Here is a 26,923-nt window from a genome sequence, read left to right as displayed (position 1 = left end):
CAGGAGAGGGGCGAAGAAATATCGTTTAACTACCGACCCATCCAGTCAATTATGGGCTACAAGCGCCTTTATTTTAATGAGGACCAGTAGTCGAAGTGGGGAAAAAAGTAGGGGAACTGTGGACGGTAAATCAGACAGTGGGAATAACCTGAGGATTGGGTCAGTGGGCAGAGTCGGAGGTGTGGTCAGGAAGAGCAAAACATCCCAATTGTTAGTATTTGTTTGGCACTTCACTGACCTTTTACAGCATATTACGTTATTAATTCAACCAAAGGATACACATGTTTATTTAAAGTTTAATATGAGTTAGTAACATTAAAATACATTCACAAATTGGGATACATTTCCAATCACAAAATGTCCCAAATACGCTTAAAAGTGGAATCACAAACCATTCAACTCCGAGACATGCAGTTTCTTTGTCATCATCACTTCTCCTTCCTTTTTCTTCGAGAGCAGTTAAAACATGAATGGCAAAATATCCTGGCTTGCAAATGTGCTCCACATAATTATGGCTCTGTCATATTTGCCACATAATGCATCATCTGCTGCATAATCTGACGATTTTAACAAAAAAATGGTTTGTAGCTTAAACCGACCCAAAGTTTCTAAAAAATATGATTTGTGTTGCTGACAAGTGGAGGGTCCATTGCAAAGGTTGACTGTTCACCTTTCTCACTGCTGCGTCTGTAATTTACACTGGTACTAATGAGGTAAAATCTTTGCAGAGACTGTTAGTATGTGTAAGAATGTCAAAATTATAAAGTATCAGAAAATGTACAGCATTACACTGCAGACTTTTTTTGCTGCATAATTTAGTCAATACCGCAACATAGTTTTGTCCTCCATTGCTGCATAACTCCAGTGGCCCCATAGCAGGCAGCACATGTTATAAGTGTTTGTGCATGAAGCAACGAACCTGTGAAGCTTGCAAATTTAGATTGGTCTGCATCCAAATCCTGCATTGCCGTTTGCTGGTGAGTTGCACTACTACTGCTGAAACAAGGCCAATGGAGGTACCAATGGGTCAGGCGGACTGGCCTCAAGGATCCTGTGGCCTCAGTGACAGAGTCACTGTTGCTCCAGGGTGTGATCCTTCGTAGGACTGCCCGCAAGACTGGAGGTGAACTTCAGTATAGATTGTGGTGAACAGGCCTTCAAGGTTAACCCACAGTTGCCACTGCTAGAGTCCCCTTGCTGGTGCTAAGACACCAGGGCTTCTCAGATCTGGCATGGGAATGTGCTCCCTCAAGAGAGTGGTATGGTGGACTGATCATGAAGACTGAACTTAGTTCCCCAGTACCAAATTTGGCAGCTCCTGCCATAGTGCCACATCCTCTCTCCTCTGAACACCTTTCTGCCCCACTGAGAGAAACTCGCACTGCCTTCAGCTATAACCAAACTGTGCCCTGTTATAAACAATTGGATGCTACTCAATTCAAAGAATGCTCTAGACAAGAGTAATATGCTGCCTGAAAAAAGAAAATAACAACATCCTGGAAAAAGCAAACACCCATAGGCAATGCAAGATTAAGTAAAGCATGTGAAATGTAAGCAAGAACGACATGGTTACTTTAATGCTCTTACACTCAGTAGTTGGATATCAATGAATGTTTTTGCCTGAAAATTAAAGGACATAACCACAGGGCCTTGAAGGGACCCATTTCAATGTCCATTGCTTATATTCTTACAAATCGTAAGCAGTATGGTTTAAAAAGACCTCATCCCTGAACACAGAGCTGTGGTACGCATTTTATAAACTAAAATAAAGAAAACAGTTGATAAGGATCCCATCAAACATTTTCCACAGTTATTAACAAAAAGCGCTAAGGTTTCTTCTGTTTCCCAACGTATTTGATGTTTGTTTTTAAAGAGCGCTGAGTTTAGCTCTTGGCAGCCCAGGCTGCTCTTGCAGGGCCCAGTGCTGAGAAAAGAGCAGAGCTGTCAAGAAGGGGGTAGGCACCTCTGGGCAGGCACGAAGAACGATTTCCTGGAGAGACTGGAAGTGCTGGGTCCGCAGTGGGTCCAGAGACCGATGACTGGGTACAGAGACCAGTAGAGGGCCTCTTCTACTGCAGCCTCCTTTTCTCCGATTTTCAAGGTCTAGCGGAGTGGAGTGCGGACGTGCAGAGTGATCCTGGAATTCCCCTCTGAAACCCTCTTCTTCTTTTCCTGTTGGTGTCATCAGTCTGGGTGAGTCTGAAAATAAAGAGCAGACGAAGTCATAGGTAGGGCCAGCAATGCATCCTGATGTGACCTTTGTATTGGTCACAGTGAGGGCAGGCAGTCAGCCTAGTTGAGGCGTACATCACTGCAGGGCCTTCAAAGGTAGCTGGTTTCACATGCTTAACAAGATAGACGGCCTCTTCAGTGTTGCTGGGCAGGCCCCTGCCCCCAGATAAAAAGAAGGAGATGGGGGAGGTTGTGGCGACTACTGAGGCCATCCTCAATGTGTACAACACAGGGCTGGATGATTATGTAATTTTTTTTCAAGCAAGGTAAAAGGTCAAAGAGATAGTCTGTGTACTTATCAAGTTTGTTACTTACAACTTACAGACAATAGGTCTTTGTGGAGGGTGGCTATTATATGTATCTGACCACTGACCAGACAAAAATTCCTGACAAAAGAAAAAAAAATCAGTTCTTATCAGTTTAATATCTGATACATCCTCTAGCTGGGGACCATATATTACATTGATTTTTGAAACAGGGAGATAGGATAGGAGCTTGCTCTGTCCACTCTAAGCATCAACCTGGTATTGTAGTACCTTCAGGAATGGTGCACTTTCCTCACCCGGGGAAAACAATGCTGTTTAAAGAAAGACGAGAAAATGTAAGTAGCGCTTCACTGGTAAACTCTGTAAAGTGGTGCTAATGTGTTTGGGTGTGAATAAAACCAATCTGGCCAATTTGCGACCACTCTGTCTTGCTTCACTTATTTTTTTATTTTTTGTATTTTTAACGTTTTTGTTTAATTCTGTTGAGGAAAAGTGTTTTTCTGATTAGCATCGTCTGTACCGGGACTCCATTGTGAGGAAAATCTAAACTGACACGACAAAAACCATCTTGCAGCCTGCATTTCTGCCCAGGAACTGTCGCACACCCAACCCCCTGTTCTTTGCAGTTCAACAGAAAGCCATGAGACACCGACGCCCTGTGTAAACAAGCTTGTTTTTCATCTCCTGCTCCCAGCCTGGTAAACATCCTTGACACCGTGATAAGGTTATCTAGACAATGGTCTGACTGTTGGGCCCTGATCAGGGTGATTAAACAATGACTTGAAGGACCGGGCTTTGATCAAGGCAATTGAACAAAGACCTGAAAAACTGAGCCTTGATCAAAGCCTAGTGAACAATGATCTGTGTACCAAGCCTAGACCAGGTCACTAACTACAAACATTGTCTGGATCTGGTTATCATCTGTAAACACTGTCCTGATTAAACAATGGTCTGACAGCCAAAAGACTGGGATGAAAAATGTATAAAATGCTTGTAAGCTACAGAGTGAAGTAGCAGCCTCCTCTGACTTGTCTCTGACTAGCTTGGGACTCTGTTCCATAGCCCGGGCTATTGAAATAAATCTGGGTTCCTCCTGCAGACGAAGGCTCCTGTGTCTCCTTTTACTAAGTATGGAAGGTATGGAAGATTTAGGCGGTTCCCCCCCGCCGAGACCCAGTAAGTGGGTTATCCCGGTTCTTCAAATGGAGCCTGAACAGGGACTCCATGAGCACGAAGGTCAGGCCCAGTGGATGTGAGGAGGTGCACGGAGAGCCTCCGACGGAGACACCCTACCCGAGGGATTCTTGTATTCCGGTAGACCGAACGACTCGCCCGCTGTCCCTCCACACCCGGTCTGGGCCACATGACAGCGTTCTCACTGGAGTCCCCTAGCAAATAATTTCTGGAGCAGGACACAGCCCTACATCTGCAGAAGAGAACTACCCCTGTAAGGTAAGGGTGGACTGATCATCCACCAAGTCTGTATGATTCTGTTATTGACTTTCGCAAAAGCCAAGTTGTTATCGACTTTTGACAAAGCCAAGCAAGCGAAGTGAAGTTTTAAAAACCCGCTGGTGTCTGTTCTGTATGATTCTGCTGTTATTGACTTTTGCAAAAGCCAAGCAAGCGAGGTGAGTTTTAGAAAAACTCGCTGGTGTCTGTTATCTGTTTTTAACCCCTTCGCTACTGCCGTCGGCCGTTGGACGTCGCGCGAGCTACCTCCCTGGTGCTGCGCATGTCCAACGGCCGACGCGGCCGCACCTGTTTCTTCGAACGTTCAGCACTGGCGCTGAACGTTTAAGCATGCCAGCCAGTAGTAAGTTCAAGAGATTATGTTGTTGTATGTGTTCGCAGGACTCCCAGCTGGAGGCGGCCTGTCCGCTTCCTCCAGAAGGGACCCCATGCCATACGATGTATGTTAAACATGGCCCTTCTGCCATAATGTTTTCCTCATTCTGGGTAAAATATACAAAAAAAAGTAACATGGAATTACAGTGGCCACTTTATGGCTCCTTTAATTCCCAAGTTCTCGCCAACTTAGAGGAACAATTAATGGAAAGAAAAACGCGCCCGTCTATGTTTGAATCTGTCCGATTTTGGAGAAGAGAGATAGAGCAGAGAGCTCGAAAACAGAAGGCTCGAGAAAGAAAACAGGAACGTATGTCAATGGCCGACCACGCCAGAGAAAATTTACAAAATCAAATGACAAAATCAGTAGAAATAGCCGATAGAGAGCATGGGGCACGGGTACAAAATTGTTATCCAGCACGTGAGGAGAAAGGAAAGGGCCATATGGAAGGGGGAGAAGAAAGTGATTCCTTGCTTGATACCATGCTAGAAAGCCCTCCTGCATATGCCCCAATGTACCCTGCCCTGATGCCTCACACCCCGCATGTCCCCCGCCACCGCCCACTCCTGTCCCCACTGCCCCTCTTACTGTTCTCCCTGTCACACCGACCCTCCCGACTTTTCCTATGACACCAACCACGCCCGTTAACCCTGTCCTCGCTGCGGGAATGATAACAAGTCTCCATCCGCCTAACCCCTGCGGCCTTACTCCTACCCGCCCTTTTCCTACTTCACAGTGGTCTACAGTTAAGCAGGATTTATATAAATTGTTGAATTCCCCCTGACTGACCTCCCTGCGCTCTGCAGTCAGCTTTTCTTCCCTTTGAGAAAATGATCTACAGAGGCAACAGTGTGAATGTTGGTTAAATAACGGGAATATTTATACCTTTAAGGAAATATGGTCCACCTTTTCTCAGTGGACGATTATGGAACAGACCACCTGGGCTGAATATATGTGTACTTTGGTCGTGCAAAGATTTGAGAATGCGCTTAAACAGGTACCCACCGGAGTAATGGACCTTAGGTCACAAATAAAAAGAGGCGATGTTCAGGGAGAGGGGATGTTTTTGCGCTATGTCTGCTGTAGTGGCTTACCGTGATATAACAGTTTTTCTCAACATCCCTCTGGAAACAGCTATGCCAATGAGAGAGGCGGCCCCTGTCTTTGTTAGCGCACTTACCGATGCCTAAAATAATGGCTATGGGGCTATTGAAGCACACTGGCGCAGGCTTTGGGTTCATGTTCCTTGGAAAAGGTCAGAAGTAATGCAGTTAAAAGGACAATTACCAGATCCCCGGAAGAATCCGGCTGCCTTTTACAGAGAATTAGGTCAGATTATATCTGCAGGTACTCTCGTTCTTGAGGATATAGATTTACGTTTTGGTATGGTTGTCCCCACTGAAATTTGGGACAAGATTCGACATACTGACCATGAAGGGGCATTGAGAGGTAAATGGGCTGACTTAGAGGCTATGGAAGAAACAAGGGTAGGAGGGACTAAACCAGAAGCTGCCATCCTGACTTTGCCCAGTAAAATAATGACGTTTATGAAAACACTTTTGCTGGAAACTGTCATTAACTGGGATAAAATAAACGCCTGTAGGCAGCGAAAAGATGAGAATGTGGCTGACTTCTTTACCCATTTTGAGACAGAATACAAGGGACACAGTGGTTTGGATCCCCGGAGCCCAGGTTCTGGCCTAGTATTTGTCGATAAGTTTGTCAGAAACTTGCTTCCTGAGATCTGCGCCAGGCTTAAGAAAGTTGAAAGTACGTGGTCTGCCCAAACTATGACTGGTATCTTGGCTATGGCACAATATCACGAGAATAGGGAGAATGAAGATAGAGACAGGGAAAGAACGAAGGTTAGGGATCTTAAGACTAAGGCACTTCTGCAGCAGGCTTACCCTCCCCGAGGTCCCGATGCCCGCAAGAATTTTAGACCTCAACTACAACCCCTTCCGAGAGCTCGCCAGTCTACCCCCTCCAGCCCTCAACGTACGGGAGCCCTCCAAGCAGATCAGTATGCTTATTGTAAGGGGTACGGCCATTGGATAGATGAGTGTCCTGTGTTAGCGGAAAACATAAGAACAGGGAAGACTCGGCCTCGCGCTCCTAGGGAAGCGAGGCCAACTAGGGACCATGGCCCGCCCCATCCACAGGATAAGGAACGTAGGCCCAGGGATGACGCTCCCGTCTGGCCGCGCCCGGCCAATAGGTTTGATGGGTGCGAAGCAACACACACTTATTACAATGATGATTATGACGAAGTTGATGAGACAGGATCCTACCAAGCATAGGACAGCCAGGAAAGGGGTATTACCAGAGTGCAAATTCCAGTGGATCAAAGGGGCCCATATGTTCATAATGTCAGTTGTGGGGAACGATAAGAATTTTCTTTTTGATACTGGGGCCACCAGGTCTTCTATTGCACGTCTGTCAGACCCGGAGGCACCCCTTACTGGCAATATGAATGTCTCTGTGGGTTTTGCAGGAACACCTGTGACCAGTCCTGTCTCAGAACCCCTCCCTCTCGATATTGGCCCTGCACATGTTGACGCTCCCATGGTTCTTACTACAGGTTGCAGTGAAAACTTGTTAGGCATGGATTTACTGAAAGCCCTGTATGCGACCATATCATGTAGTCCCCAAGGTATATCCCTAACAATTTCTCCCACCACAGCTTCCCATATGTACCTGTCCGGTCCCCTCCCACCAGAGTTGCAGTCTTTACCTTCCTCCCTCTGGGCATCATCAGACACTGATGTAGGGTGTCTCAACAGACCCCCTCATGTGGTACGCATCCAGCCAGGTGCACTTCTCCCCCGGCTCCGGCAGTATCGACTACCCGCGGAAGGAGAATTTGCCCTTTTGACAATAATATCTGAATTGATGGACAAGGGCGTAGTGGAGGAGAGATGAGGCAATATCTGTAACAGTCCCATTATTCCTGTTCTTAAAGAGACCAATGGAGATGCTCTCTCCCCTAAAATATACCGATTTGTGATTGACCTGAGAGCCCTTAACAAAATACCAATCTTCCAATATGCTGTTATCCCCAACATTACAGCCCTCTTAACAATGGTCTCTTCTGATGCCACGCACTTTTCTCTCATAGACCTGAAGAATGCTTTTTTCAGCATCCCTATACATCCTGACAGCAGACAATTCTTTGGTTTCTTCCTTGGTGGGCGAAGCTTTAGATTCTGCCGCGCCCCTCAAGGTTTCACCGAGAGCCCCGGTATCTATAGTCAAGCCCTAAAAAGTCAACTAGATTCCTTGGAACTCCCTGATAATTCCACACTATTACAATATGTAGATGACCTCCTCATTGCTGCAAATTCTGCCCCAACATGTAAAGAAGCTACTCTCTGTCTGTTACGCCACCTTGCCCTCCATAACCACAAAGTCTCTTTGAAAAAGCTTCAGTTTTGTCAAGAGAAGGTGACCTACTTAGGTCATCTCCTCTTGAAGGAGGGAAGGCAGCTCACCGCTGATCGTGTAGCCATTATCAATGCTATGACGGCCCCACGAACACAAAAGCAGGTGCGAGCCTTCATAGGCCTAACCTGATACTGTAGACAGTGGATTTCCAATTTTCCGGCCATGGTCAAACCTCTTCTTGCCCTCACCACTAAGGACACATCAGACAGTTCCTTTCCATGGACTACAGAGCATGCGCAGGCCTTCCAAGATTTGAAGAGGGCCCTGTGTACTGCTCCAGTCCTCGGTACTCCTGACTATAGCAAAAGACAATTCTTTTTGTACATGAGACAGACGGCTGTGCATGCGCTGTCTTGACCCAGATGTTTGGAGGTCACCAACTGCCATGTGCCTATTTTTCAGACACCTCAGATCCTGTTGCAAGGGCTCTCCCAGGATGCCTACGGGCGACCGCTGCGGCCGCCCTCATGGTCCGTCAGAGTGCGGGAATCGTCATGAACTCCCCCTTGACTCTGATGGTCCCCTATTCTGTAGATACCCTCCTTAATAACACCAAGACACCGTGCCTCACTAGCGCACAACTCATAGGATATGAACTGACACTCTTTGTCAGCCACATCAACATCAAAAGATGCACTGTTCTGAACCCCGCCACATTACTCCCACTGGATACTCAGGATGCCCGCTTAGACCCACATAACTGCATATTAAGGAGAGAGGAGGAGCCACAGGGACGGGTTGACTTACAGGATACCCCGATAGCAGAACCAGAAGGTACACTGTATGTGGACGGATCATGTCTCAGAGGGTCAGATGGTAACACCTCAGCTGCCTACGCCCTCACAACATTGGGGCAAGTAGTAGAAACAGCTCAGATTCCGCAGTGCTCTGCTCAGGCAGCAGAATTAGTGGTCCTCACTAGAGCCTGTGAGATAAGCAAGGGAATAACAGTAAATATCTATACTGACAGTCAGTATGCCTTTGGGGTGGCCCACAACTTCGGGAGATTGTGGAAAGAAAGGAATTTCCTTACTTCCCATGGGACCAAGATCCATCATGGCCCCCTAATTCACAGACTGTTAGACTCCCTGACACTCCCGAGAAACGTGGCCATTATAAAATGTAAGGCCCATAAGAAAGTGACAGATGATGTTGGGAAAGGCAATGCCCTGGCTGACCAGACGGCCAGACAAACAGCTCTTAGGAAAAGAGAAGGAATGTATGTAGGAGGTCCCGCTAGGTGGGTGACAGATGAGGGCATGGTTGAAAACACAGTACAAAGAGTGATTGATATTCAGTCCCATGCTACTCCTGAGGAACTAAGGGTGTGGAAGGAGCAATTAGCAAAGGAGGGAATTGATGGTTGCTGGGTACGTACGACTATGGAAAGACAATGGATGTTACCTGACAGTCACGTGCCACCAGTAGTTACGATGGCCCATGATCCTGCTCACATTAGTGCAAAAGGGATATGCAAGCTGTTGGAACCTACGTGGTACAACTCTAAGATACCAGCATATGCTGAGAAGCTGGTTAAAACATGCATGATTTGCCTAATGTATAACCCAGGAAAAGGCACAGTTACTCCTAAAGGGAGGATTCTCTCCTCCTACCTTCCCTTTTGAAGTCCTCCAAATGGATTAAATCCAGATGGACAGATGTAACAATCTAAAATGTGTCCTGGTGGTGGTCCGTACCTTCAGCCGATGGGTGGAGGCCTACCCCGTCAAAGACTGCACCGCTATCACTACCGTCAAAGTGCTATTAAAAGAATACCTCCCACCATTCGGTTTTTCCCGCTTGGTCTGGAGTGACAACGGGGCCCACTTTACAGCCCAAATTATGGAATATGTCTGTATAGCATTGGGTATAAAACAAAAGTTTCATGCAGCTAACCACCCCCAGTCAGCAGGTCTAGTAGAGGTGTACAATAGCATCCTAAAAACTAAAATGGCCAAAATAGTAGCCGAGACAGGTGTCACTTGGGTTGATGCTCTGCCCCAAGCCCTACTGTCTACAAGAACAACGGCACACACCCAGATAGGGCTATCCCCCACGAGATCGTGTTGGGGGGCCTGCCAATGTCTGGGGTGTCCCACGGCCAAAGAAACTGTCTGATGTTGAATACCCTGTATTAACTGATTATCTGTACAGTCTAACTAATACCTTTTGTACTCTTTATCACCAGGTGCACAAGGCCATACCTGACAAAAGCGAGGGCCTGATCCGGAACTTTCAACGGACTAAGAGCCTCGAGCCCCGCTGGACACAGCCCCGTCAGGTGTTACTGGCCACCCGCACCGCTGTGAAAGTAGAAGGTCGGATGAATTGGGTTCATTCGTCTCACTACCGGCGTGTGCCTCTGCCCCTCCCCTATGATCAGTGGGTGAGGGAAGGACAAGGAGACTCAGAAACAGAAACAGTTCCGACGTTTGTCCCATTCAGCGATGCCAGACTGCATTCAACATCTACGGAAGCAGAGAGTGACAACATCCTGAAAGGAAGCGCGGAACCTTCCCCTAACTCTGCTCAACACCAAGAGCAATAGTTTCCTGACCATACTGTTCCTACTTCCGACCGATATAACTTGCGCCCCCGAGGGAAGGCTTGCCCTTGACTTCGCCAAGTGTCGATAGGCTGTAGGGCTATGATCTTCCCAGATGAGAGTAGTGCTGGTGTGTCAGACTAAGGTATGCCATAGGGCTCCTTGGCACCTGCGCCCAGTGAAGCAACCACCAATCACAGACAGCCGCTAGAGGTCCCTGGCTTAGCACAATGGCAGCCGTCCAAAACGCCAGAGTCCAGAAACAAGATGTCAGTCTCCGACATAGTAAATGCTTCATAGCCACCGTGGTGACGCCGTTTGTCTCCCTCATCCTCTCTATCCGTGGTTGGCTGTTACTAATCTACCATCCTGTTATCTCACCAACTCCTACCCCGACTCCTGCAGAACACCAGTATTACACGCTACCAGCCCACGAATTACCCCGCCGTGCAGAATTCTTCAACAACACCTTCATCCAAATGTTGCATCATCATCATCAGCTGATCATGAACACTTCCAACTGCTGGGTTTGTGGACTGATGCCGCGTTCCATGATACACCCTGTTCCATTCTTTCCTTACCCCTTCTACATTCACTGGGTCTTGTCTTGCATGGTGGATGCTGATGCAAGAGGCCTACACTGTCAATGGTACTGCCAATTCTATCCTTGGGACATTTCGGGATGACTTCTGGTGGAACAGATCTGGCAATGCCAATGCTCCTTTTTGCCCGATCAGCTCGTCCACATTGCTACTACCACCAGATGAACTCATGAACTCAGTGAAATGGTGGTATTCCACTCAACCACTCGACGAACATTTTCCAGATTCCGCACAAGAAGGATACTGCCTGATGAACGAGACACTGTGAATGTCATAAATTTGCAAGGCCGTGTCTGCATCCATGGCCTAGGGACTAAGAAAGTTGGTACCAGTACGTGTGATATCATAAAAGCTTTGAACTCTACATCTCCCCCGAAGCTGGTGGCATCCCCCAACACCTATTTCATCTGTGGCACTGCCGCCTACACCTGCCTCCCCTGTAACTGGCCTGGTACCTGCTATCTGGCCTTCCTCCTTCCACCAACATACTCTACCCATGGAGGTTACCACCAGTCAATGAAGGGCGCCCTGCGCCGTTCACGCAGGGGCGTCATATTGATAGAGCAAGATTTCGCATCGCGACTTGCTCGAGTCAAGAACCTCGAAATCTGTTATAATCCTGTAATCCAAAATCGTTCGTTTTACAAATGTTATGTGTTTTTGAATGTGCGTGTGTATCATAGTGATGCTTGCCTATGTGGTTTACTAATACAAGTAACCCTTGTAAATAAAATGGCCACTGCTTGAATTTTGCTTCTGCGCATGCGTTAGTCACACTCACGTGACTTTACGTAATTGCAGTTTGGAGGGAAAGGGTGCGCATGCGTAATAGCCATAAGATGGCCGCTTAATGTGATAACGTGGTGAAGCTTGCACCGCTGCTCTTGTGATATTGTCTGTTGCACTTACCCTTAATCGCATAGTATATTTTTATGATGATAAACCTGAAATACGAAATCACAATATGTAATACATTTCTTTATTTCTATGTGTTAATTTGTTTTCGCTTACTTTTCATCGGCACGGAGGGGTGATGGGGGTTTATGAATCCATTTTGGAGTGCGGTACTGCGCAGGACCAGAAGTAGCGAGGTCCCGTTGACACAGCGCCAAGAGAAAGTCGCTGCCAAGACGTGCCTGGGAAGATGCACCTTCACCCAGCCAGAGAGACCAAATTGTGCTACATTATATACAATGTATTCTTTCCTATTGTATTCAGTGCGACTTCTCATGGGAACCCCAATCTTGCTAGGCGGTACCCTAGAATGTAATTTAGGTCTTAGTAAAGTCTGTTCTGATTGGTGTGTTAACCCATCCTACCTTAGGACCAATCGAAATTGGGGATTCTGACACTTTGCAACATTTGGGGGTGGTACACTGACCCAAAACAGTATAACTAGCCTAGGTTCACCTAGGGAATTTGTCCGACTTGTCCGAATAGCTGACCTGTCACTGACCCAACGCACTCAATAGGTGACTGAATTTACAGAGCGCTGCGGAGCACTCTGTCCGAATTTGACCATAGACTCAAAGGTTTTACTAAACCTTAAGTGCTGGCGGAGCACTTTGCTGGGGAGTTCGCTAACCCAATCGGGGTTCTGACTGATGGCTGCAGAGAAGGTGGAGCGCAGGCGTTGCTTCTGAACTGCGGGTGCTGGTCGTATCCTGGTGGTCCTGTCCTGATCCTAATCTGGGTTTCCTGTCCGGTCCTGGGGTGTCCATTCTGCACCTGCTGTCCCATTGATGACTGTCCTTCCGTGGGGTATTTCCTGTCCTTAACTGACCCGTGGCCAGGGTTGGTTTTCACACCAGTCTAGGTAAATATCTTGCTGAAACTCTAAAACTGCACCTTTTCTATTTTTCTGTCTTTGCTTCAATAAAGACATACCTTTGCACATGATAATTTTCCATGCTTTTCACAACCATTGCATCTTATAAAGTCATTTGCATTTAATTACATAGCGTGTTCCTATGTTACCCTACCTTTTAGAAATCATTTTCTCCATTGCAGTTTGCAATTTTCTGATGTGGTCTATAATTTTCTCATATAAAACTGACTGAAGTAATTTTCTAGAGTTATAGCGTATTCCACTTTTCACTCTTATTATAGTTATTTAGGATTCCTAATTTCCCATTCATATTCATGAAATACGTTTCCCATAGTATAAATGTATACTTGCATAAGCTATGCCCAGTTAAAGATGTCTATTCTTGAAGTAACAATTTACTCTACTTAAGCGTGTTCCCTGTCGCACTATCATATAGAAAACCTAAATGCTTGCTCTTACCTTATTCTTGTATGGTTATATGATTTTGTTATCCTTGATTATTGACTGTCTTTAACTGTAAGTCTACTACTCTCAGAAACAGATTACTAAGATCAAATTCTTAAAACCTCCCAGTTGTCCGTGGTCATTTGATAAAATATCAAAGTTATTTAAAGTTGGGTTTGTATTTTTTTGCCTTTCCTTTACAGCTAGCTCCCTGACCCATCGTGGTCACAGGTACCCGTAACGGTGGATGGTAAGTCGGGTACACTAGAAACAATCGAAAGGACTCATGGTTATTGGTAGTAGATTGTGAGGTCATCTGATCAATGTAGATGGTGAATTAAAGTATATGGGCCCGAAACCTAAGTGGTGAAATTATTGGTCGGGTGACCTGCGATCTCTATCAGTAATTTTCTGGTAGCAGAGCGGATGGTTAGGGAATAGTTAAAGGTTAGGTAGGACTAGTTAGATTAGCTAAATTGGATGCTGCTAGGTAGGGAACCTTATTTGCTGCTACGAGAGTAGGCAGTTCAAGGGAATTGATCACTCGCTTGAAATGTTTACTTTGAAAAGTTATGAAATGTTTTAAAATCGTAATTCTTATTATTATATTGATATATGTATTAATCCATTTGTTTGTAAAACGTCTTCTGTGTTGTCGGAAGTCCCCGGGGAATTGAATAGCGAGTGGTGAATAGAATCCACTTGCTTTGAGGTCACTGGCCCAAGGAAAGTTGGTGCGGGTTAGGCAGAACTGGAAGCACTAACTAGGGTTTTCTGAATGTATGATTGAATAAATGTTAGCAACGAGGTTCATTGGCAAAATTCCTATTGTGGCATAACCTAGTGAGGGTCACACCGGAAAAGTAGCAGGTTCATCGGAGCTTGGGTGAAAGCAAAGGGGCTCGCTGGTGAAACTTTAGACTTGGATATATCCCGGAAAAGTGGATGAGTCTAGGGAAGTAGCAGGTTCTCCAATGCTTGTGTGAAGGATAGGCAGAAGAGATCTATCCGTAGTGTGTGAAAAGTAAATGGAAGTAGTTTACTTGCAGTGAAACAAAATTCTTTCCTGTCTAGACATTTGAGTACAGTGGCGAATGTGTATTCGTTGTTAAATAACCAAGCACTAGCACTTTAGAAAGAAAGAAAGTTTCCGTTACCTTGTAAAGAGGGAGTCAGGCACGAAGCTGCTCTGACGTCACTCTGTGCCGCGCTGGGATTGGTAGACGCAGCGGGTGAGTAGCGGAGCTGGAATTTTAAAGGAGGGGTGAGCGCCGAAGCGTGAGAACTGTCTCGCGAAAGGGCCGCGCACCCATTGGTCGAGAATATTTGAATTCGTGCATTTCATTGGACGCACGAAAATAAAAGACGCACTTAGATTGGAAGTGACTTTGTAAACAGAGGTCACTCGTAGGAATCGTATGTGGCACTCGTATAGACCGCATACTCGACCTGATCCACGGCATATGGGATTTGAGAACGATCAGTGGAAAGGAGTTAAAAACGACATTATGTACGGAAACAAGATAAAATTGTCTCTTGTAAATAATGTAAATAATTACTTCAAAAAGGACAAGCCGATTAAAACTAGAGAAGGTGTTGTCATACCGCCACCCAACACTCCCGCATCTTTCATGATGTTCGATAAATGGTACAACACGTGTATGGTTGGAAAATTGGGCGGAATACACGAAAGATGACGGAGTATTGCAAACAAGAAAAATGCAAACATTGGGTGCCTATTGGAGAGTCGGATGATGAATTATTAGATGACCTGTTTATGAGAAGTCCGCCTCCTTACAATGAAAGAAATAGACCTTCCAGTGAGGGGGATAATTCCCGAAGACTTCATCTCCAGGATGAGGCCAGATCTGTCAGTGTAGGAGGGGGTTGCCTCACACCTCCCTATCCCGAGAGTTTAGGTCCTGTAGATACAAGAGATATTTATCCAAGAATACCAGCTAGTGGGGATGTAAGATACTCCAGTGAAAGAGACTTTTCCTCTAGACCTCCCTATGAAGGTGAGGCAAGACCATCAGGTTCAGGAATGCCGTTCTTACAACCTCTATATGAGGAGGAACCAAGATCCCTAGGTACAGGAAGTTTGTTCCCAAGACCTAATTATGGTGAAGGACCAAGTGAGACACATCCCACTGCCCCGAGTTATGCTCCCACCTTAACCCCGCAGTTGTTACACGACAAATCCTTAGAGAGATTATTGGAAGAGAAGGAGCGAGAAGTTCTAGCAAAGCAGAGAGCTGAGATAGTTCAGAAAATCTCCCAGTTAAATACCAGTCCTGAAGCTTTGACAATCCCAGTAACTATCGGACCGGTGGTTCCGTTGTATGGGGACTGGCAAGAGAGTCCAAAACCTCCAGTCATTACCCCAGTCGTAGCACAACCCAGACCAGAACCCTTAATCGTAGACGAACAGACGAGTGAGTGCGAATCTGAAGTATCACTATTGGATCTGCCCATTAGGAATACAGGGAAAAGGATGCAGAAAAGACATAATCCTTTCAACACGAGGGAGATTCAAATGGAATCGACTTCGGGTACTAAGAGTGTCACGTTGGTGACTCCTGAAGAAATCGAAAGATGGAGTCAAGAATTAGAGAAACAAACTCCGCAGACGAAACTTTTAGATCTCTACAAATTGAGAGTAGAAATAGAAGAGCTAATGGCAGGAAATGTAGGATTAGACAGATTAAATACCTACTCTGAAGAAGAGCTGCTGTTTATTTGCAAAAGTCTTACCCGAAATGCCCGAGTACTTCATGAAAAATTGACAGATACTGCTGCTAGCATGGGAATAGATATTTCAAAATCGAAACCTTTGCAGAAACCATACAGAGCAGATTTCTTAGACAAAGATTTGGAAAACCTGAATGTGTCAGGGAAAAAGGCACAGGTTAAGGAATTATTGACAGTATTGCAGAAATGGGGAGATGTAGAGAGATGGAAAGCTAGATGGGCTAGGAAAAAAGATGAGGCCAGGTCTAAGCAGGTAACTCCCGAATTCGTTCTAAAAGAAGCTGACAAGCCAGAACAGTTATACCCTATGCGCGAAGTGCCAGGTGGAAAATATGTGCACGTTCCATGGTCCAGACAGGATATTGTGTCCTTTATCAATGACTTCCCGAAATTACGAGAGAAGCCTGTGGATTGGTACAGGCAGGTAGAAAGGTTTGTAAAAGTGCAGAAATGCCTGTGGAAAGATTTGGATGGGTTCTTTGACATTGTGGTCCCGGTAGATTTGTGGACCGAGTGTAAAATAGCCATAGCTTGGCCTAGTGAGGAATACCCGAGGGACTCAACAACAGGAGAACCATCTAAAGAAGTGATGAAAAAATATGAACAAGTAATTCAACACCTGAAGGGAAAGGTGCCCGCAAAGGAAACTGATTGGACCAAGATAGATAGAACCACGCAGGAAAGGGACGAGACTGTGCATTCCTTTTATGAAAGGCTGTTGCAGGTGTTCAAAACATACAGTGGTGTAGATAACATCGAGATGAAGGATATGACCCACTTCATTTACAGGTTTGTAAACGGTTTAAGACCCGAAATTTGTCAGTGGATAAAAGATAACAAAATTTGTTGGCAATCCAAAAAGATGGATGAGGTCCTACGGTACGCAAAGTACTGTGAGGACGAAATGGCAGAAAAGAAAAAGGCTTTGCAGGAGAAAGTGATGTGGGCACAAGTGAAGCTCGCAGAACAACAGGAAAAACAATTAAGCAAAATCAGTAAGAATACTCAGAATCCAGGCCCTGGGGGTGGGGAAAAGCCCCGAGCAAAAATGAGCAGAGAGGAAGCTAAAAAGAAATTTCCCTGCCACCAGTGCGGAGAAATTGGACATTGGAGAGACGAGTGTCCGTATTTACAGCATGATAATACCCAAACCCCTGATTTAATTCCACAGACGCAGAATGAAAAACAAAGAAAGACCCAGCAGCAGGTAAAAACGATTCAAGTGCCCCGAGCACCAAAACCTAGTTTTAAGGGGAAATCACCGCAGGGTGACGACGTAGAGATCTGGGGAGGCAATGAGAACAGAAATGCAGCAACTTCGCAGTATTTGTTAAATGACACTTTTTTCTGTACCGACCAGTACTGACGGGGCCTGAGAGGGGAGGACAAGGAGTGTGTACTTGGCGCCTCCTTGCCGGTAGACCAGTCAGGACCATACATTGAAGGAAAGGTTGATGGAAATGATGTCACCTTCCTGTTGGACACTGGTGCTACCCGTTCTACTGTTAGAACAGCAGACGTTCCAAACCTACCCCTCTCGGGAGAAGCAATCCAAGTAGTGGGTGTATCTAATCAATTGATTAGTACCCCCGTTACAGAACCCATGGAAATCTCAATAGGGAACTTCAAAGAAATGCACAGATTTGTCGTTTGTGATACTAGTCCAGTGAACTTACTGGGACGTGATTTGCTGTGCAAAATGAACTGCACTATCTTTTGCACACCAAAGGGCGTCGAAATTCAGACCCCAGATGAAGATGGTATCTACAAATTAATGTTAGTCAGACCTGACTCAGAAATAAAACGAATGACTATACAGGACTTACCTGAAGAACTTCAACAGACAGTGAAACCAGAAGTATGGGACTTTACTGGAAAAGATGTAGGATTGATGAAAAACGTAGACCCCATACAAATAGCCATAAAAGAAAATGCAGTTTACCCCAATACTAAGCCCTACAGAATGAGTGCCGAAGTGAGAGCAGGAGTTGCCATTGAAATACAGAAATTGCTAGAAGCAAACATCATACAGGAAGTGATGAGTAGCCCGTGTAATTCACCCATTATGGGCATCAAGAAGCCTAGTGGCAAATACAGAGTAGTACAGGACCTGAGAAAGGTAAATAAAATTGTGGTTCCGTGCTGTCCTATCGTCCCAAACCCAGCAATGATTCTGTTTCAGATTCCCTGGGATGCTGAGTGGTTTACTGTGATAGACCTGTGTCATGCATTCTTTTCGATCCCATTGCATCCAGACAGCAAATTTATTTTCTCATTTGCTTTCAACAGTCACGTGTATGTTTGGAATCGTGTCCCCCAGGGGTACACAGAAAGCCCCTCTATCTTTAATCAGATCTTGAAAAAATGCCTTGAATCTTTAGTCTTACCTGGAAAGTCTGTACTGGTGCAATACATTGACGACCTCTTGGTGGCGTCCAAAAGTCATAGGGATTGCGTGATTGACACCATTGCCCTACTGAACCACCTAGGTGAAAAGGGACATAAAGTGGCCCCTGAAAAATTGCAGTTTTGTTCAAAATCAGTAAAATATCTGGGGCACCAGATAGAGAAAGGCGTCAGAAAAGTCACCTCAGAGAGAGTCAGAATAATTCAAAATATGCAGTTACCCCGTACTCAGAAAGAAGTCAGAATGTTCCTCGGAGTTGTAGGTTACTGCAGGCAATGGATTGTGGGATTCGCAGTCCATGCAAAGCTTTTGATAAAAATGTAAATGTAAATGTAAATGTACAGGAATTTATATAGCGCAAATCACCGAACGGTTTCTAAGCGCTTGCTTAGGGAACCCGTCCTGGTATTCCCCTGTGAGATAACCCCGGCAGGGTATCCGCAAGGTGAAAGCCAGGCATCCCGCCGCGAGGGGCCGTTGTGGAGATTAAGCAAGCTATTGCCCAGAGTCGCAGAGTGTGAACCCGTGAATCGAGTAGGCACCGGAGCGAGAATTGTCGAGTCCATGGACATTTTAGGACTCAAGACCCCGCCAAGCCGGGAATTGAACCCTGGTCCCGGGCTGACCTCTGCTTCCAGGTCTGCCTCCTCTAACCAGTGAGCCACACTTCTCCACAAAAAATGACGAAGAAAGGAGCACAGGACCCTGTGGAATGGGATGATGAGAGCTTAACAGCCTTCACTCAGTTGCGAGACTGTCTGTGTACAGCCCCTGCTCTAGGGATGCCTGACTATTCTAAGGAGTTTGCCCTATTTTGTGACACTCGTGATAATTGTGCATTGTCAGTCCTAACTCAGGAGCATGGCTTGACCAGACGACCCGTGGCATATTTCTCTGCCACATTGGATCCAGTGGCTGCTGGATTACCTGGGTGTCTGAAAGCGGTAGCTGCCACTTGCACACGCTTAGAGCAGAGTGAATCCATTGTCATGGGACATCCTGTAACTGTGTATGTTCCACATGCAGTCGTGATTTTGTTGACCCGGACTAAGACCCAGTATCTCACCCCTAGTCGGCTGACTAAATATGAGAGAATTCTCATGGGTGCTGCAAATGTAGTCATCACTCGGTGTAATATTTTGAACCCAGCCACTCTACTCCCTGACTCAATGGAAATGGAAGCTGAGGGAGAGAACGAGCATGACTGCATTGACCTGACAGAATTCAGTACTAAACCCCGTCCAGACATTAAAGAAACACCTTTGCCCGAACATGATAAGGAATGGTTTGTGGATGGTTCATGCATGAGACACGAACTTGTAGGCCTAAGTGCTGCATACGCTGTGGTCACTTTAGACAAAATTGAAGAAGCATCCTGTTTATTTGGGATAAAGTCTGCACAAATAGCCGAATTGATTGCTCTAATAAGAGCTTGTAAATTGGGAAAAGACAAAAGAATAACAGTGTATACTGACAGTCAGTACTGTTATGGGGTTGTGCATGATTTTGGCCAATTATGGCTACAAAGAGAATTCCTGACTTCATCAGGTACCCCCATTAGAAATGGAAAGATTGTACAAGACCTTCTAGAGGCAATCCAATTACCAAAGGAATTGGCAGTGGTCAAATGTGTTGCTCATAAAAAGGGCCTTGACCCTGTATCTTTGGGAAATGATTTTGCTGATCGAGTGGCAAAACAATGTGCTATGGAACGCATGTCAATAAATATCAGACTGGGAGGGACTGGAAACAGCTGCCAACTTATGGTGTTTGAAGAAGTGCCTACCTGGGATGAAGTGAGAGATTGGCAGTATGCTGTGCCAGCGAAAGAGCAAGAGAAGTGGAGGAAACTTGGTTGTCGACCAAGACGTGAGGATGGTGTCATTGTGGGCCCAAATGGTATGCCTGTGTTACCTAGGCACCTGCTTGCCTCTATGGCCAGACTGATACATGGAAATTCACACACTGGTAGAGATGCCATGGTTCTGGTGTTTCAACAGACCAGGTTTAACCCGAAGTTCAGGAAGGTATCAGAATCACTCTGCCAGAGGTGCTTGACGTGTCAACAGTTCAACGCTGGCAAAAGTACAGTAGTTGAACTGGGGAAAATTGGAAAATCAGGGGGTCCCTTTGTAAGAATTCAAATTGACTTCATCACCATGCCTCGTTGCGAGGGAAAAAGATATGTCCTTGTCATTGTCTGCCTATTTTTAAAATGGGTGGAAGCTTACCCTGCCACACAGAGTGACGCCATAACCGTAGCCAAATTGTTACTGAAAGAATTGATACCTAGGTTAGGGGCTCCAGTCACTATTGAATCAGATAGAGGCGGACATTTTCAGAATGAGGTAATGGCTCAGCTCTGTAAAGCATTTGGAATCACACAAAAGCTGAACTGTGCACATCGTCCAGAGGCTTCTGGAGTAGTAGAGCAAATAAATGGCACTATAAAATCAAGATTAGGGAAAATGTGTGACTCTACTGGAATGAATTGGATTACTGCCTTGCCTCTTGTTCTGATGGTATTCCAGACCGAAAAACAGGCCTGAGCCCCCATGAAATCTTGATGGGAAGAGTGATGAGACAAGCATGGGTACCAGGGTACAAACTGTTAAGCATTACCGATGATTTGGTACTTGAGTACTGCAAGCAACTGGGTGACCAAGTGCGTTCTATCTCTCGCCAGATTGGGGAAGACGCCGTCGCCAACCCGACAACTCCAGTTCACAAATTGGTTCCTGGTGACTGGGTTAAAATCAAGAAACATAATCGTTCAAGTTGCCTTGCACCGAGGTGGGGGAAAAAGCGCCAGATAATCCTGGTAACCACGACAGCGGTGAAGTGTGCAGGCGTTCCCAAGTGGATCCATGCCAGCCATACCCAGAAGGTGATACCAGACGAGGAGCCTGGAGCTGAAGGTTGTCCAGCTGAGGGGTCTGCAGACGTTGGTCCTTAAGTAGCTGATGACGAACTACCGAGCACCAGCCAAGAAGATTGGATACCCATAATCGATCTAACCGAAGACCCAATCAGAACAAGAGAGCGAATCTACGAAGATAGAGAGTGGAATAGAGAAGAAGAGATAGGCACAGGCGAAGACCCTCAGATCATTGAGATTCACGTCAAGTCTGAGGACGAAGAGGAAGGTCAGACAGGGACAGAACAGGTGATTGACACACCTCCACTAACTCCTGAAATCGAAAAGGGACTGACTAGAACTAGTGTAAAAGTTCGAGCAGAAGAAAATCGAGGGATCGAAGTGCTTGAACAGGATCAGATAGAATTAGAAGAACGTGTTCAGGACACAGAAACAGAGACATTCGAAAGCCAAAACCAAAATTCACCTGAACCAGGCCAGTTTAGTAACCAGGCAGAAGAAATAGATACAAGACCTGGGACTAGTCAGACAGGAACGTAAGAGACAGAAGAAGTGCCACAAACAAAGGAAAATAAAAGAGCATTAGAAGAAAGCCAACTCACAGTGTCAGCCAAAAGACTCAAGAAAAAGAAAAATATCGAACCAAGATACATCAAGAGACTAAGACTGAGAAAAAAAACAGTAGAAGAGAAACTTGCTGACAGAAGGAAAAGTCTACGAATAGCAGAGCAAGCTGGAGAAAGCTCCAAAACAAGGAGTGATCGAATAAAAAGACTGAACGAAAAATACCAGGATCCTGAATGGACATACCTAGTCTTGGAAAATTTTGAGGATCTGGATATCACTGACGAAAGTGACGGAGAACGGGTTGCTGATTTGTCTGCCGAAGAAGACGAGCTCACCTGAAATTGCACAGAGTAAGCTACCTGTGTAAAGTTACAGAGAGGGGTTGAGAACTTCTTCTGAGCCAAAATGTCTGATTCAAACGTGAATGGTAGACCTAGTCGCAGTTGTTGCAGAACATGCTGCAAAGTATGTATATGTAGTGTAGCTATAGTAATAATAGTTTGGATAGGACTAACAGTTTTCATTCCTTTTATGGTAAGCAAAAATACTAATATTAACCCTACTGAGATTACTGACACTGAAGAACTGACAACACGAAGTGTAGAAAGACGTGAAAAAGCACTCAGACAAACAAAACGAGACTTAGAAGCATCAGATGAGGAAGGACTGCATTACCACGGAGTTAAGAACCAGACTCATTTAAATGTTTTCGCAAACCTGTTAGTACATTATGTAGAAACTATGGAGATAGAAGATTGCTATGTCTGCATGAAGCTACCTACTTCTGTGGCTGAAGGCGTGACTTATCATCACCTACCCTTGACATATGGAATTTCCTGTAGCATTTTAGCAAGCTTATTTTACAAAAGAGGACCGTTACAGTACTATTACTCTAACAATGACGTGATATTTTCTGAACTTCCTATACGTGGAAATCTGAATCCTGTACATACTAAGAGTGACGTTATACGTTATATGGGAGAATACTTTCTGACTATAGGTACCATAGACCTAAATGACGCACACAGAGACAACTTGACCTGTTCATTACATGAACAAGAAAAAATATTTTTGAACATGGCAGAGAAAAGAAGGGAGAGTTTCCAAAGAAAGGCAAATGACAAAAGACAGAAAACCCCAAAATGGGCTGAGGACATGGAAAGCACCTCAAATGGCGGGGCTGGGCCTGCTTTGTTGCTGGATTTCGAAAAGAAAGGGAAACTCTGTCTTCACCGCGAGAAGACTAGTTATTATAATAACATTTTCATTGGTTCCAGTCAATGTGAGCACAATTACAAGGTAATTGGAGGTTGGGGTTTCAAAAATGGGTCAGAACCTGTGTTTCCTGGAATTTATTATATATGTGGAAACAAGGCTTATTTCAAATTGCCGGATCACTGGTATGGAAGCTGCTACTTTGGCATTGTCTTCCCGAAAATATACCATGTGAATGAAATTGCTGGAAGCAATGAAAACGCTAATGGCTTAGTGCGTAGTAAAAGAGAAAGCGTAGGAGAAATAATGGGTAGTATTTTTAGTGCACTGATACCTGGAGTGGGAGTGGTTCTGAACACTCACAGAATTTGCAAATTATCCACAATAGTGGATGTGTTGTCTACTGACATGGCTCATGGATTTCTGTTGGTCAATACTGAAATGGTTGCGATCAGATCAATGGTTTTGCAGAAAAGACTTGCTCTTGACACTTTGTTAGCAAAAGAGGGCGGAGTCTGCCGGATGTTGAAGGCGCAACATTGTTGCACTTACATTCCAGACAAAAGTGTGCAGCTCAAAAGATATGTGAAAAACATTACTAATTTGGAAAAGGAACTCAAACCACTCGAGGTTGACAGTGCCTGGAAGAGACTGGTTGATGGTCTCTCCAATATAGGTCATTGGTTTGCTAGCTTAGGTAAAAGCTTATTGTTTAAGGTACTGATGCCAATTGGAGTGATAGGTTTTATCCTATTCCTCATATTCGTCTGTTGCAAATGTCGCAAACACACAAAGAAGTACCAAGTGAATGCGAGAGGAGTGAAACGGAGTGCGGATGAGCTTGAATTGGAAGAGATGAATAATCAGATTTACAAAAGGGTGAAAAATTCTCACCCTACCAAAAATGAGAAAGAGAAACTGAATCGCCTGTTGGAGGAGATAGAGTTGTACAAAGTGTGAAAGAAAGTTGGCATCTGGTTCCGTTATTTTGTGATGATAGTAAATATCATCAAAGAGGGGATTGATAGAGCAAGATTTCGCATCGCGACTTGCTCGAGTCAAGAACCTCGAAATCTGTTATAATCCTGTAATCCAAAATCGTTCGTTTTACTAATTTTATGTGTTTTTGAATGTGCGTGTGTATCATAGTGATGCTTGCCTATGTGGTTTACTAATACGAGTAACCCTTGTAAATAAAATGGCCGCTGCTTGAATTTTGCTTCTGCCCATGCGTTAGTCACACTCACGTGACTTTACGTAATTGCAGTTTGGAGGGAAAGGGTGCGCATGCGTAATAGCCATAAGATGACCGCTTAATGTGATAACGTGGTGAAGCTTGCACCGCTGCTCTTGTGATATTGTCTGTTGCACTTACCCTTAATCGCATAGTATATTTTTATGATGATAAACCTGAAATACGAAATCACAATATGTAATACATTTCTTTATTTCTATGTGTTAATTTGTTTTCGCTTACTTTTCATGTATCCTCGGCACGGAGGGGTGATGGGGGTTTATGAATCCATTTTGGAGTGCGGTACTGCGCAGGACCAGAAGTAGCGAGGTCCCGTTGACACAGCGCCAAGAGAAAGTCGCTGCCAAGACGTGCCTGGGAAGATGCACCTTCACCCAGCCAGAGAGACCAAATTGTGCTACATTATATACAATGTATTCTTTCCTATTGTATTCAGTGCGACTTCTCATGGGAACCCCAATCTTGCTAGGCGGTACCCTAGAATGTAAATTAGGTCTTAGAAAAGTCTGTTCTGATTGGTGTGTTAACCCATCCTACCTTAGGACCAATCGAAATTGGGGATTCTGACACTTTGCAACATTTGGGGGTGGTACACTGACCCAAAACAGTATAACTAGCCTAGGTTCACCTAGGGAATTTGTCCGACTTGTCCGAATAGCTGACCTGTCACTGACCCAACGCACTCAATAGGTGACTGAATTTACAGAGCGCTGCGGAGCACTCTGTCCGAATTTGACCATAGACTCAAAGGTTTTACTAAACCTTAAGTGCTGGCGGAGCACTTTGCTGGGGAGTTCGCTAACCCAATCGGGGTTCTGACTGATAGCTGCAGAGAAGGTGGAGCGCAGGCGTTGCTTCTGAACTGCGGGTGCTGGTCGTATCCTGGTGGTCCTGTCCTGATCCTAATCTGGGTTTCCTGTCCGGTCCTGGGGTGTCCATTCTGCACCTGCTGTCCCATTGATGACTGTCCTTCCGTGGGGTATTTCCTGTCCTTAACTGACCCGTGGCCAGGGTTGGTTTTCACACCAGTCTAGGTAAATATCTTGCTGAAACTCTAAAACTGCACCTTTTCTATTTTTCTGTCTTTGCTTCAATAAAGACATACCTTTGCACATGATAATTTTCCATGCTTTTCACAACCATTGCATCTTATAAAGTCATTTGCATTTAATTTCATAGCGTGTTCCTATGTTACCCTACCTTTTAGAAATCATTTTCTCCATTGCAGTTTGCAATTTTCTGATGTGGTCTATAATTTTCTCATATAAAACTGACTGAAGTAATTTTCTAGAGTTATAGCGTATTCCACTTTTCACTCTTATTATAGTTATTTAGGATTCCTAATTTCCCATTCATATTCATGAAATACGTTTCCCATAGTATAAATGTATACTTGCATAAGCTATGCCCAGTTAAAGATGTCTATTCTTGAAGTAACAATTTACTCTACTTAAGCGTGTTCCCTGTCGCACTATCATATAGAAAACCTAAATGCTTGCTCTTACCTTATTCTTGTATGGTTATATGATTTTGTTATCCTTGATTATTGACTGTCTTTAACTGTAAGTCTACTACTCTCAGAAACAGATTACTAAGATAAAATTCTTAAAACTTCCCAGTTGTCCTTGGTCATTTGATAAAATATCAAAGTTATTTAAAGTTGGGTTTGTATTTTTTTGCCTTTCCTTTACAGCTAGCTCCCTGACCCATCGTGGTCATAGGTACCCGTAACGGTGGATGGTAAGTCGGGTACACTAGAAACAATCGAAAGGACTCATGGTTATTGGTAGTAGATTGTGAGGTCATCTGATCAATGTAGATGGTGAATTAAAGTATATGGGCCCGAAACCTAAGTGGTGAAATTATGGGTCGGGTGACCTGCGATCTCTATCAATATCAGCTGAGGATACAGCGGGCCAGGAAGCTGGGGACTTCTTTCAAGGTTTCCTTCCATTCTGGGCCCCCATGGCAAACAGTCAGGCTGTACGAGGACTGACCAGGGTCTTGAGGCCACCATCACTGTAACAGCTGGTGCCCTCTCCAATATCACTGCAGAGCAGCAGGCGGACCGCCTTATAATGCTCCAAAACAGGAATCATCCTTTACAACGCAACTTTGACCACGCAGTGCTTTTACATCGCAACTTTTACAACGCAAACCATTACAACGCATTGCGCTGGGGGGCGCTCTAGGATAGGGAATAAATTTAATTTACTATCCAACACCTTCCCTACTATCCACGGGGACTGGAGTTGGAATAGTAAATTAAACTATTCACTATCCAGCACCCCAAAGCGCTATGTGTTGTAACAGCATGCGTTGTAAAAACTGCGATGTAAAAGCATGCGATGTAAAAGCATGCGATGTAAAAGCATGCGTTGTAATGTCATACATCCCTCCAAAACTGCATGGTCCTCGACGTCATCCTTGCTGATGGTGGTGGTGTATGTAAATTGATCGGCTGCTGCTGCGTGTACATCCCAGACAACGCACCTACAGTGTACGATGCCATCCGACATCTGCATCGCCTTTCTTCCGAAATTCATTTGGATGAAGGCAGCTGGTCCCTCACCGGCTGGATCTGTGGCCTCCTTTCCCTATGGGGTTGGAGGGTCCTCATCTTCCTTGCCTTGGGAGTAG

The 26,923-nt window shown here is 45.0% G+C and overlaps 1 pseudogene; it reads left to right on the top strand.

Annotated features, from left to right (window-relative positions):
- The first annotated feature begins 2,614 nt into the window (after nt 1-2,614).
- On the top strand, nt 2,615-2,790 carry LOC144756884 (U2 spliceosomal RNA; annotated as a pseudogene).
- The last annotated feature ends 24,133 nt before the right edge of the window (nt 2,791-26,923 follow it).

This window comes from Lissotriton helveticus, chromosome 5_1 (assembly GCF_964261635.1).
Source record: "Lissotriton helveticus chromosome 5_1, aLisHel1.1, whole genome shotgun sequence".
In the NCBI taxonomy this organism is placed as follows: Eukaryota; Metazoa; Chordata; class Amphibia; order Caudata; family Salamandridae; genus Lissotriton; species Lissotriton helveticus.
Note: the sequence above shows the minus strand (reverse complement) of the source record. Positions and strands in the feature narration are given on the sequence as shown.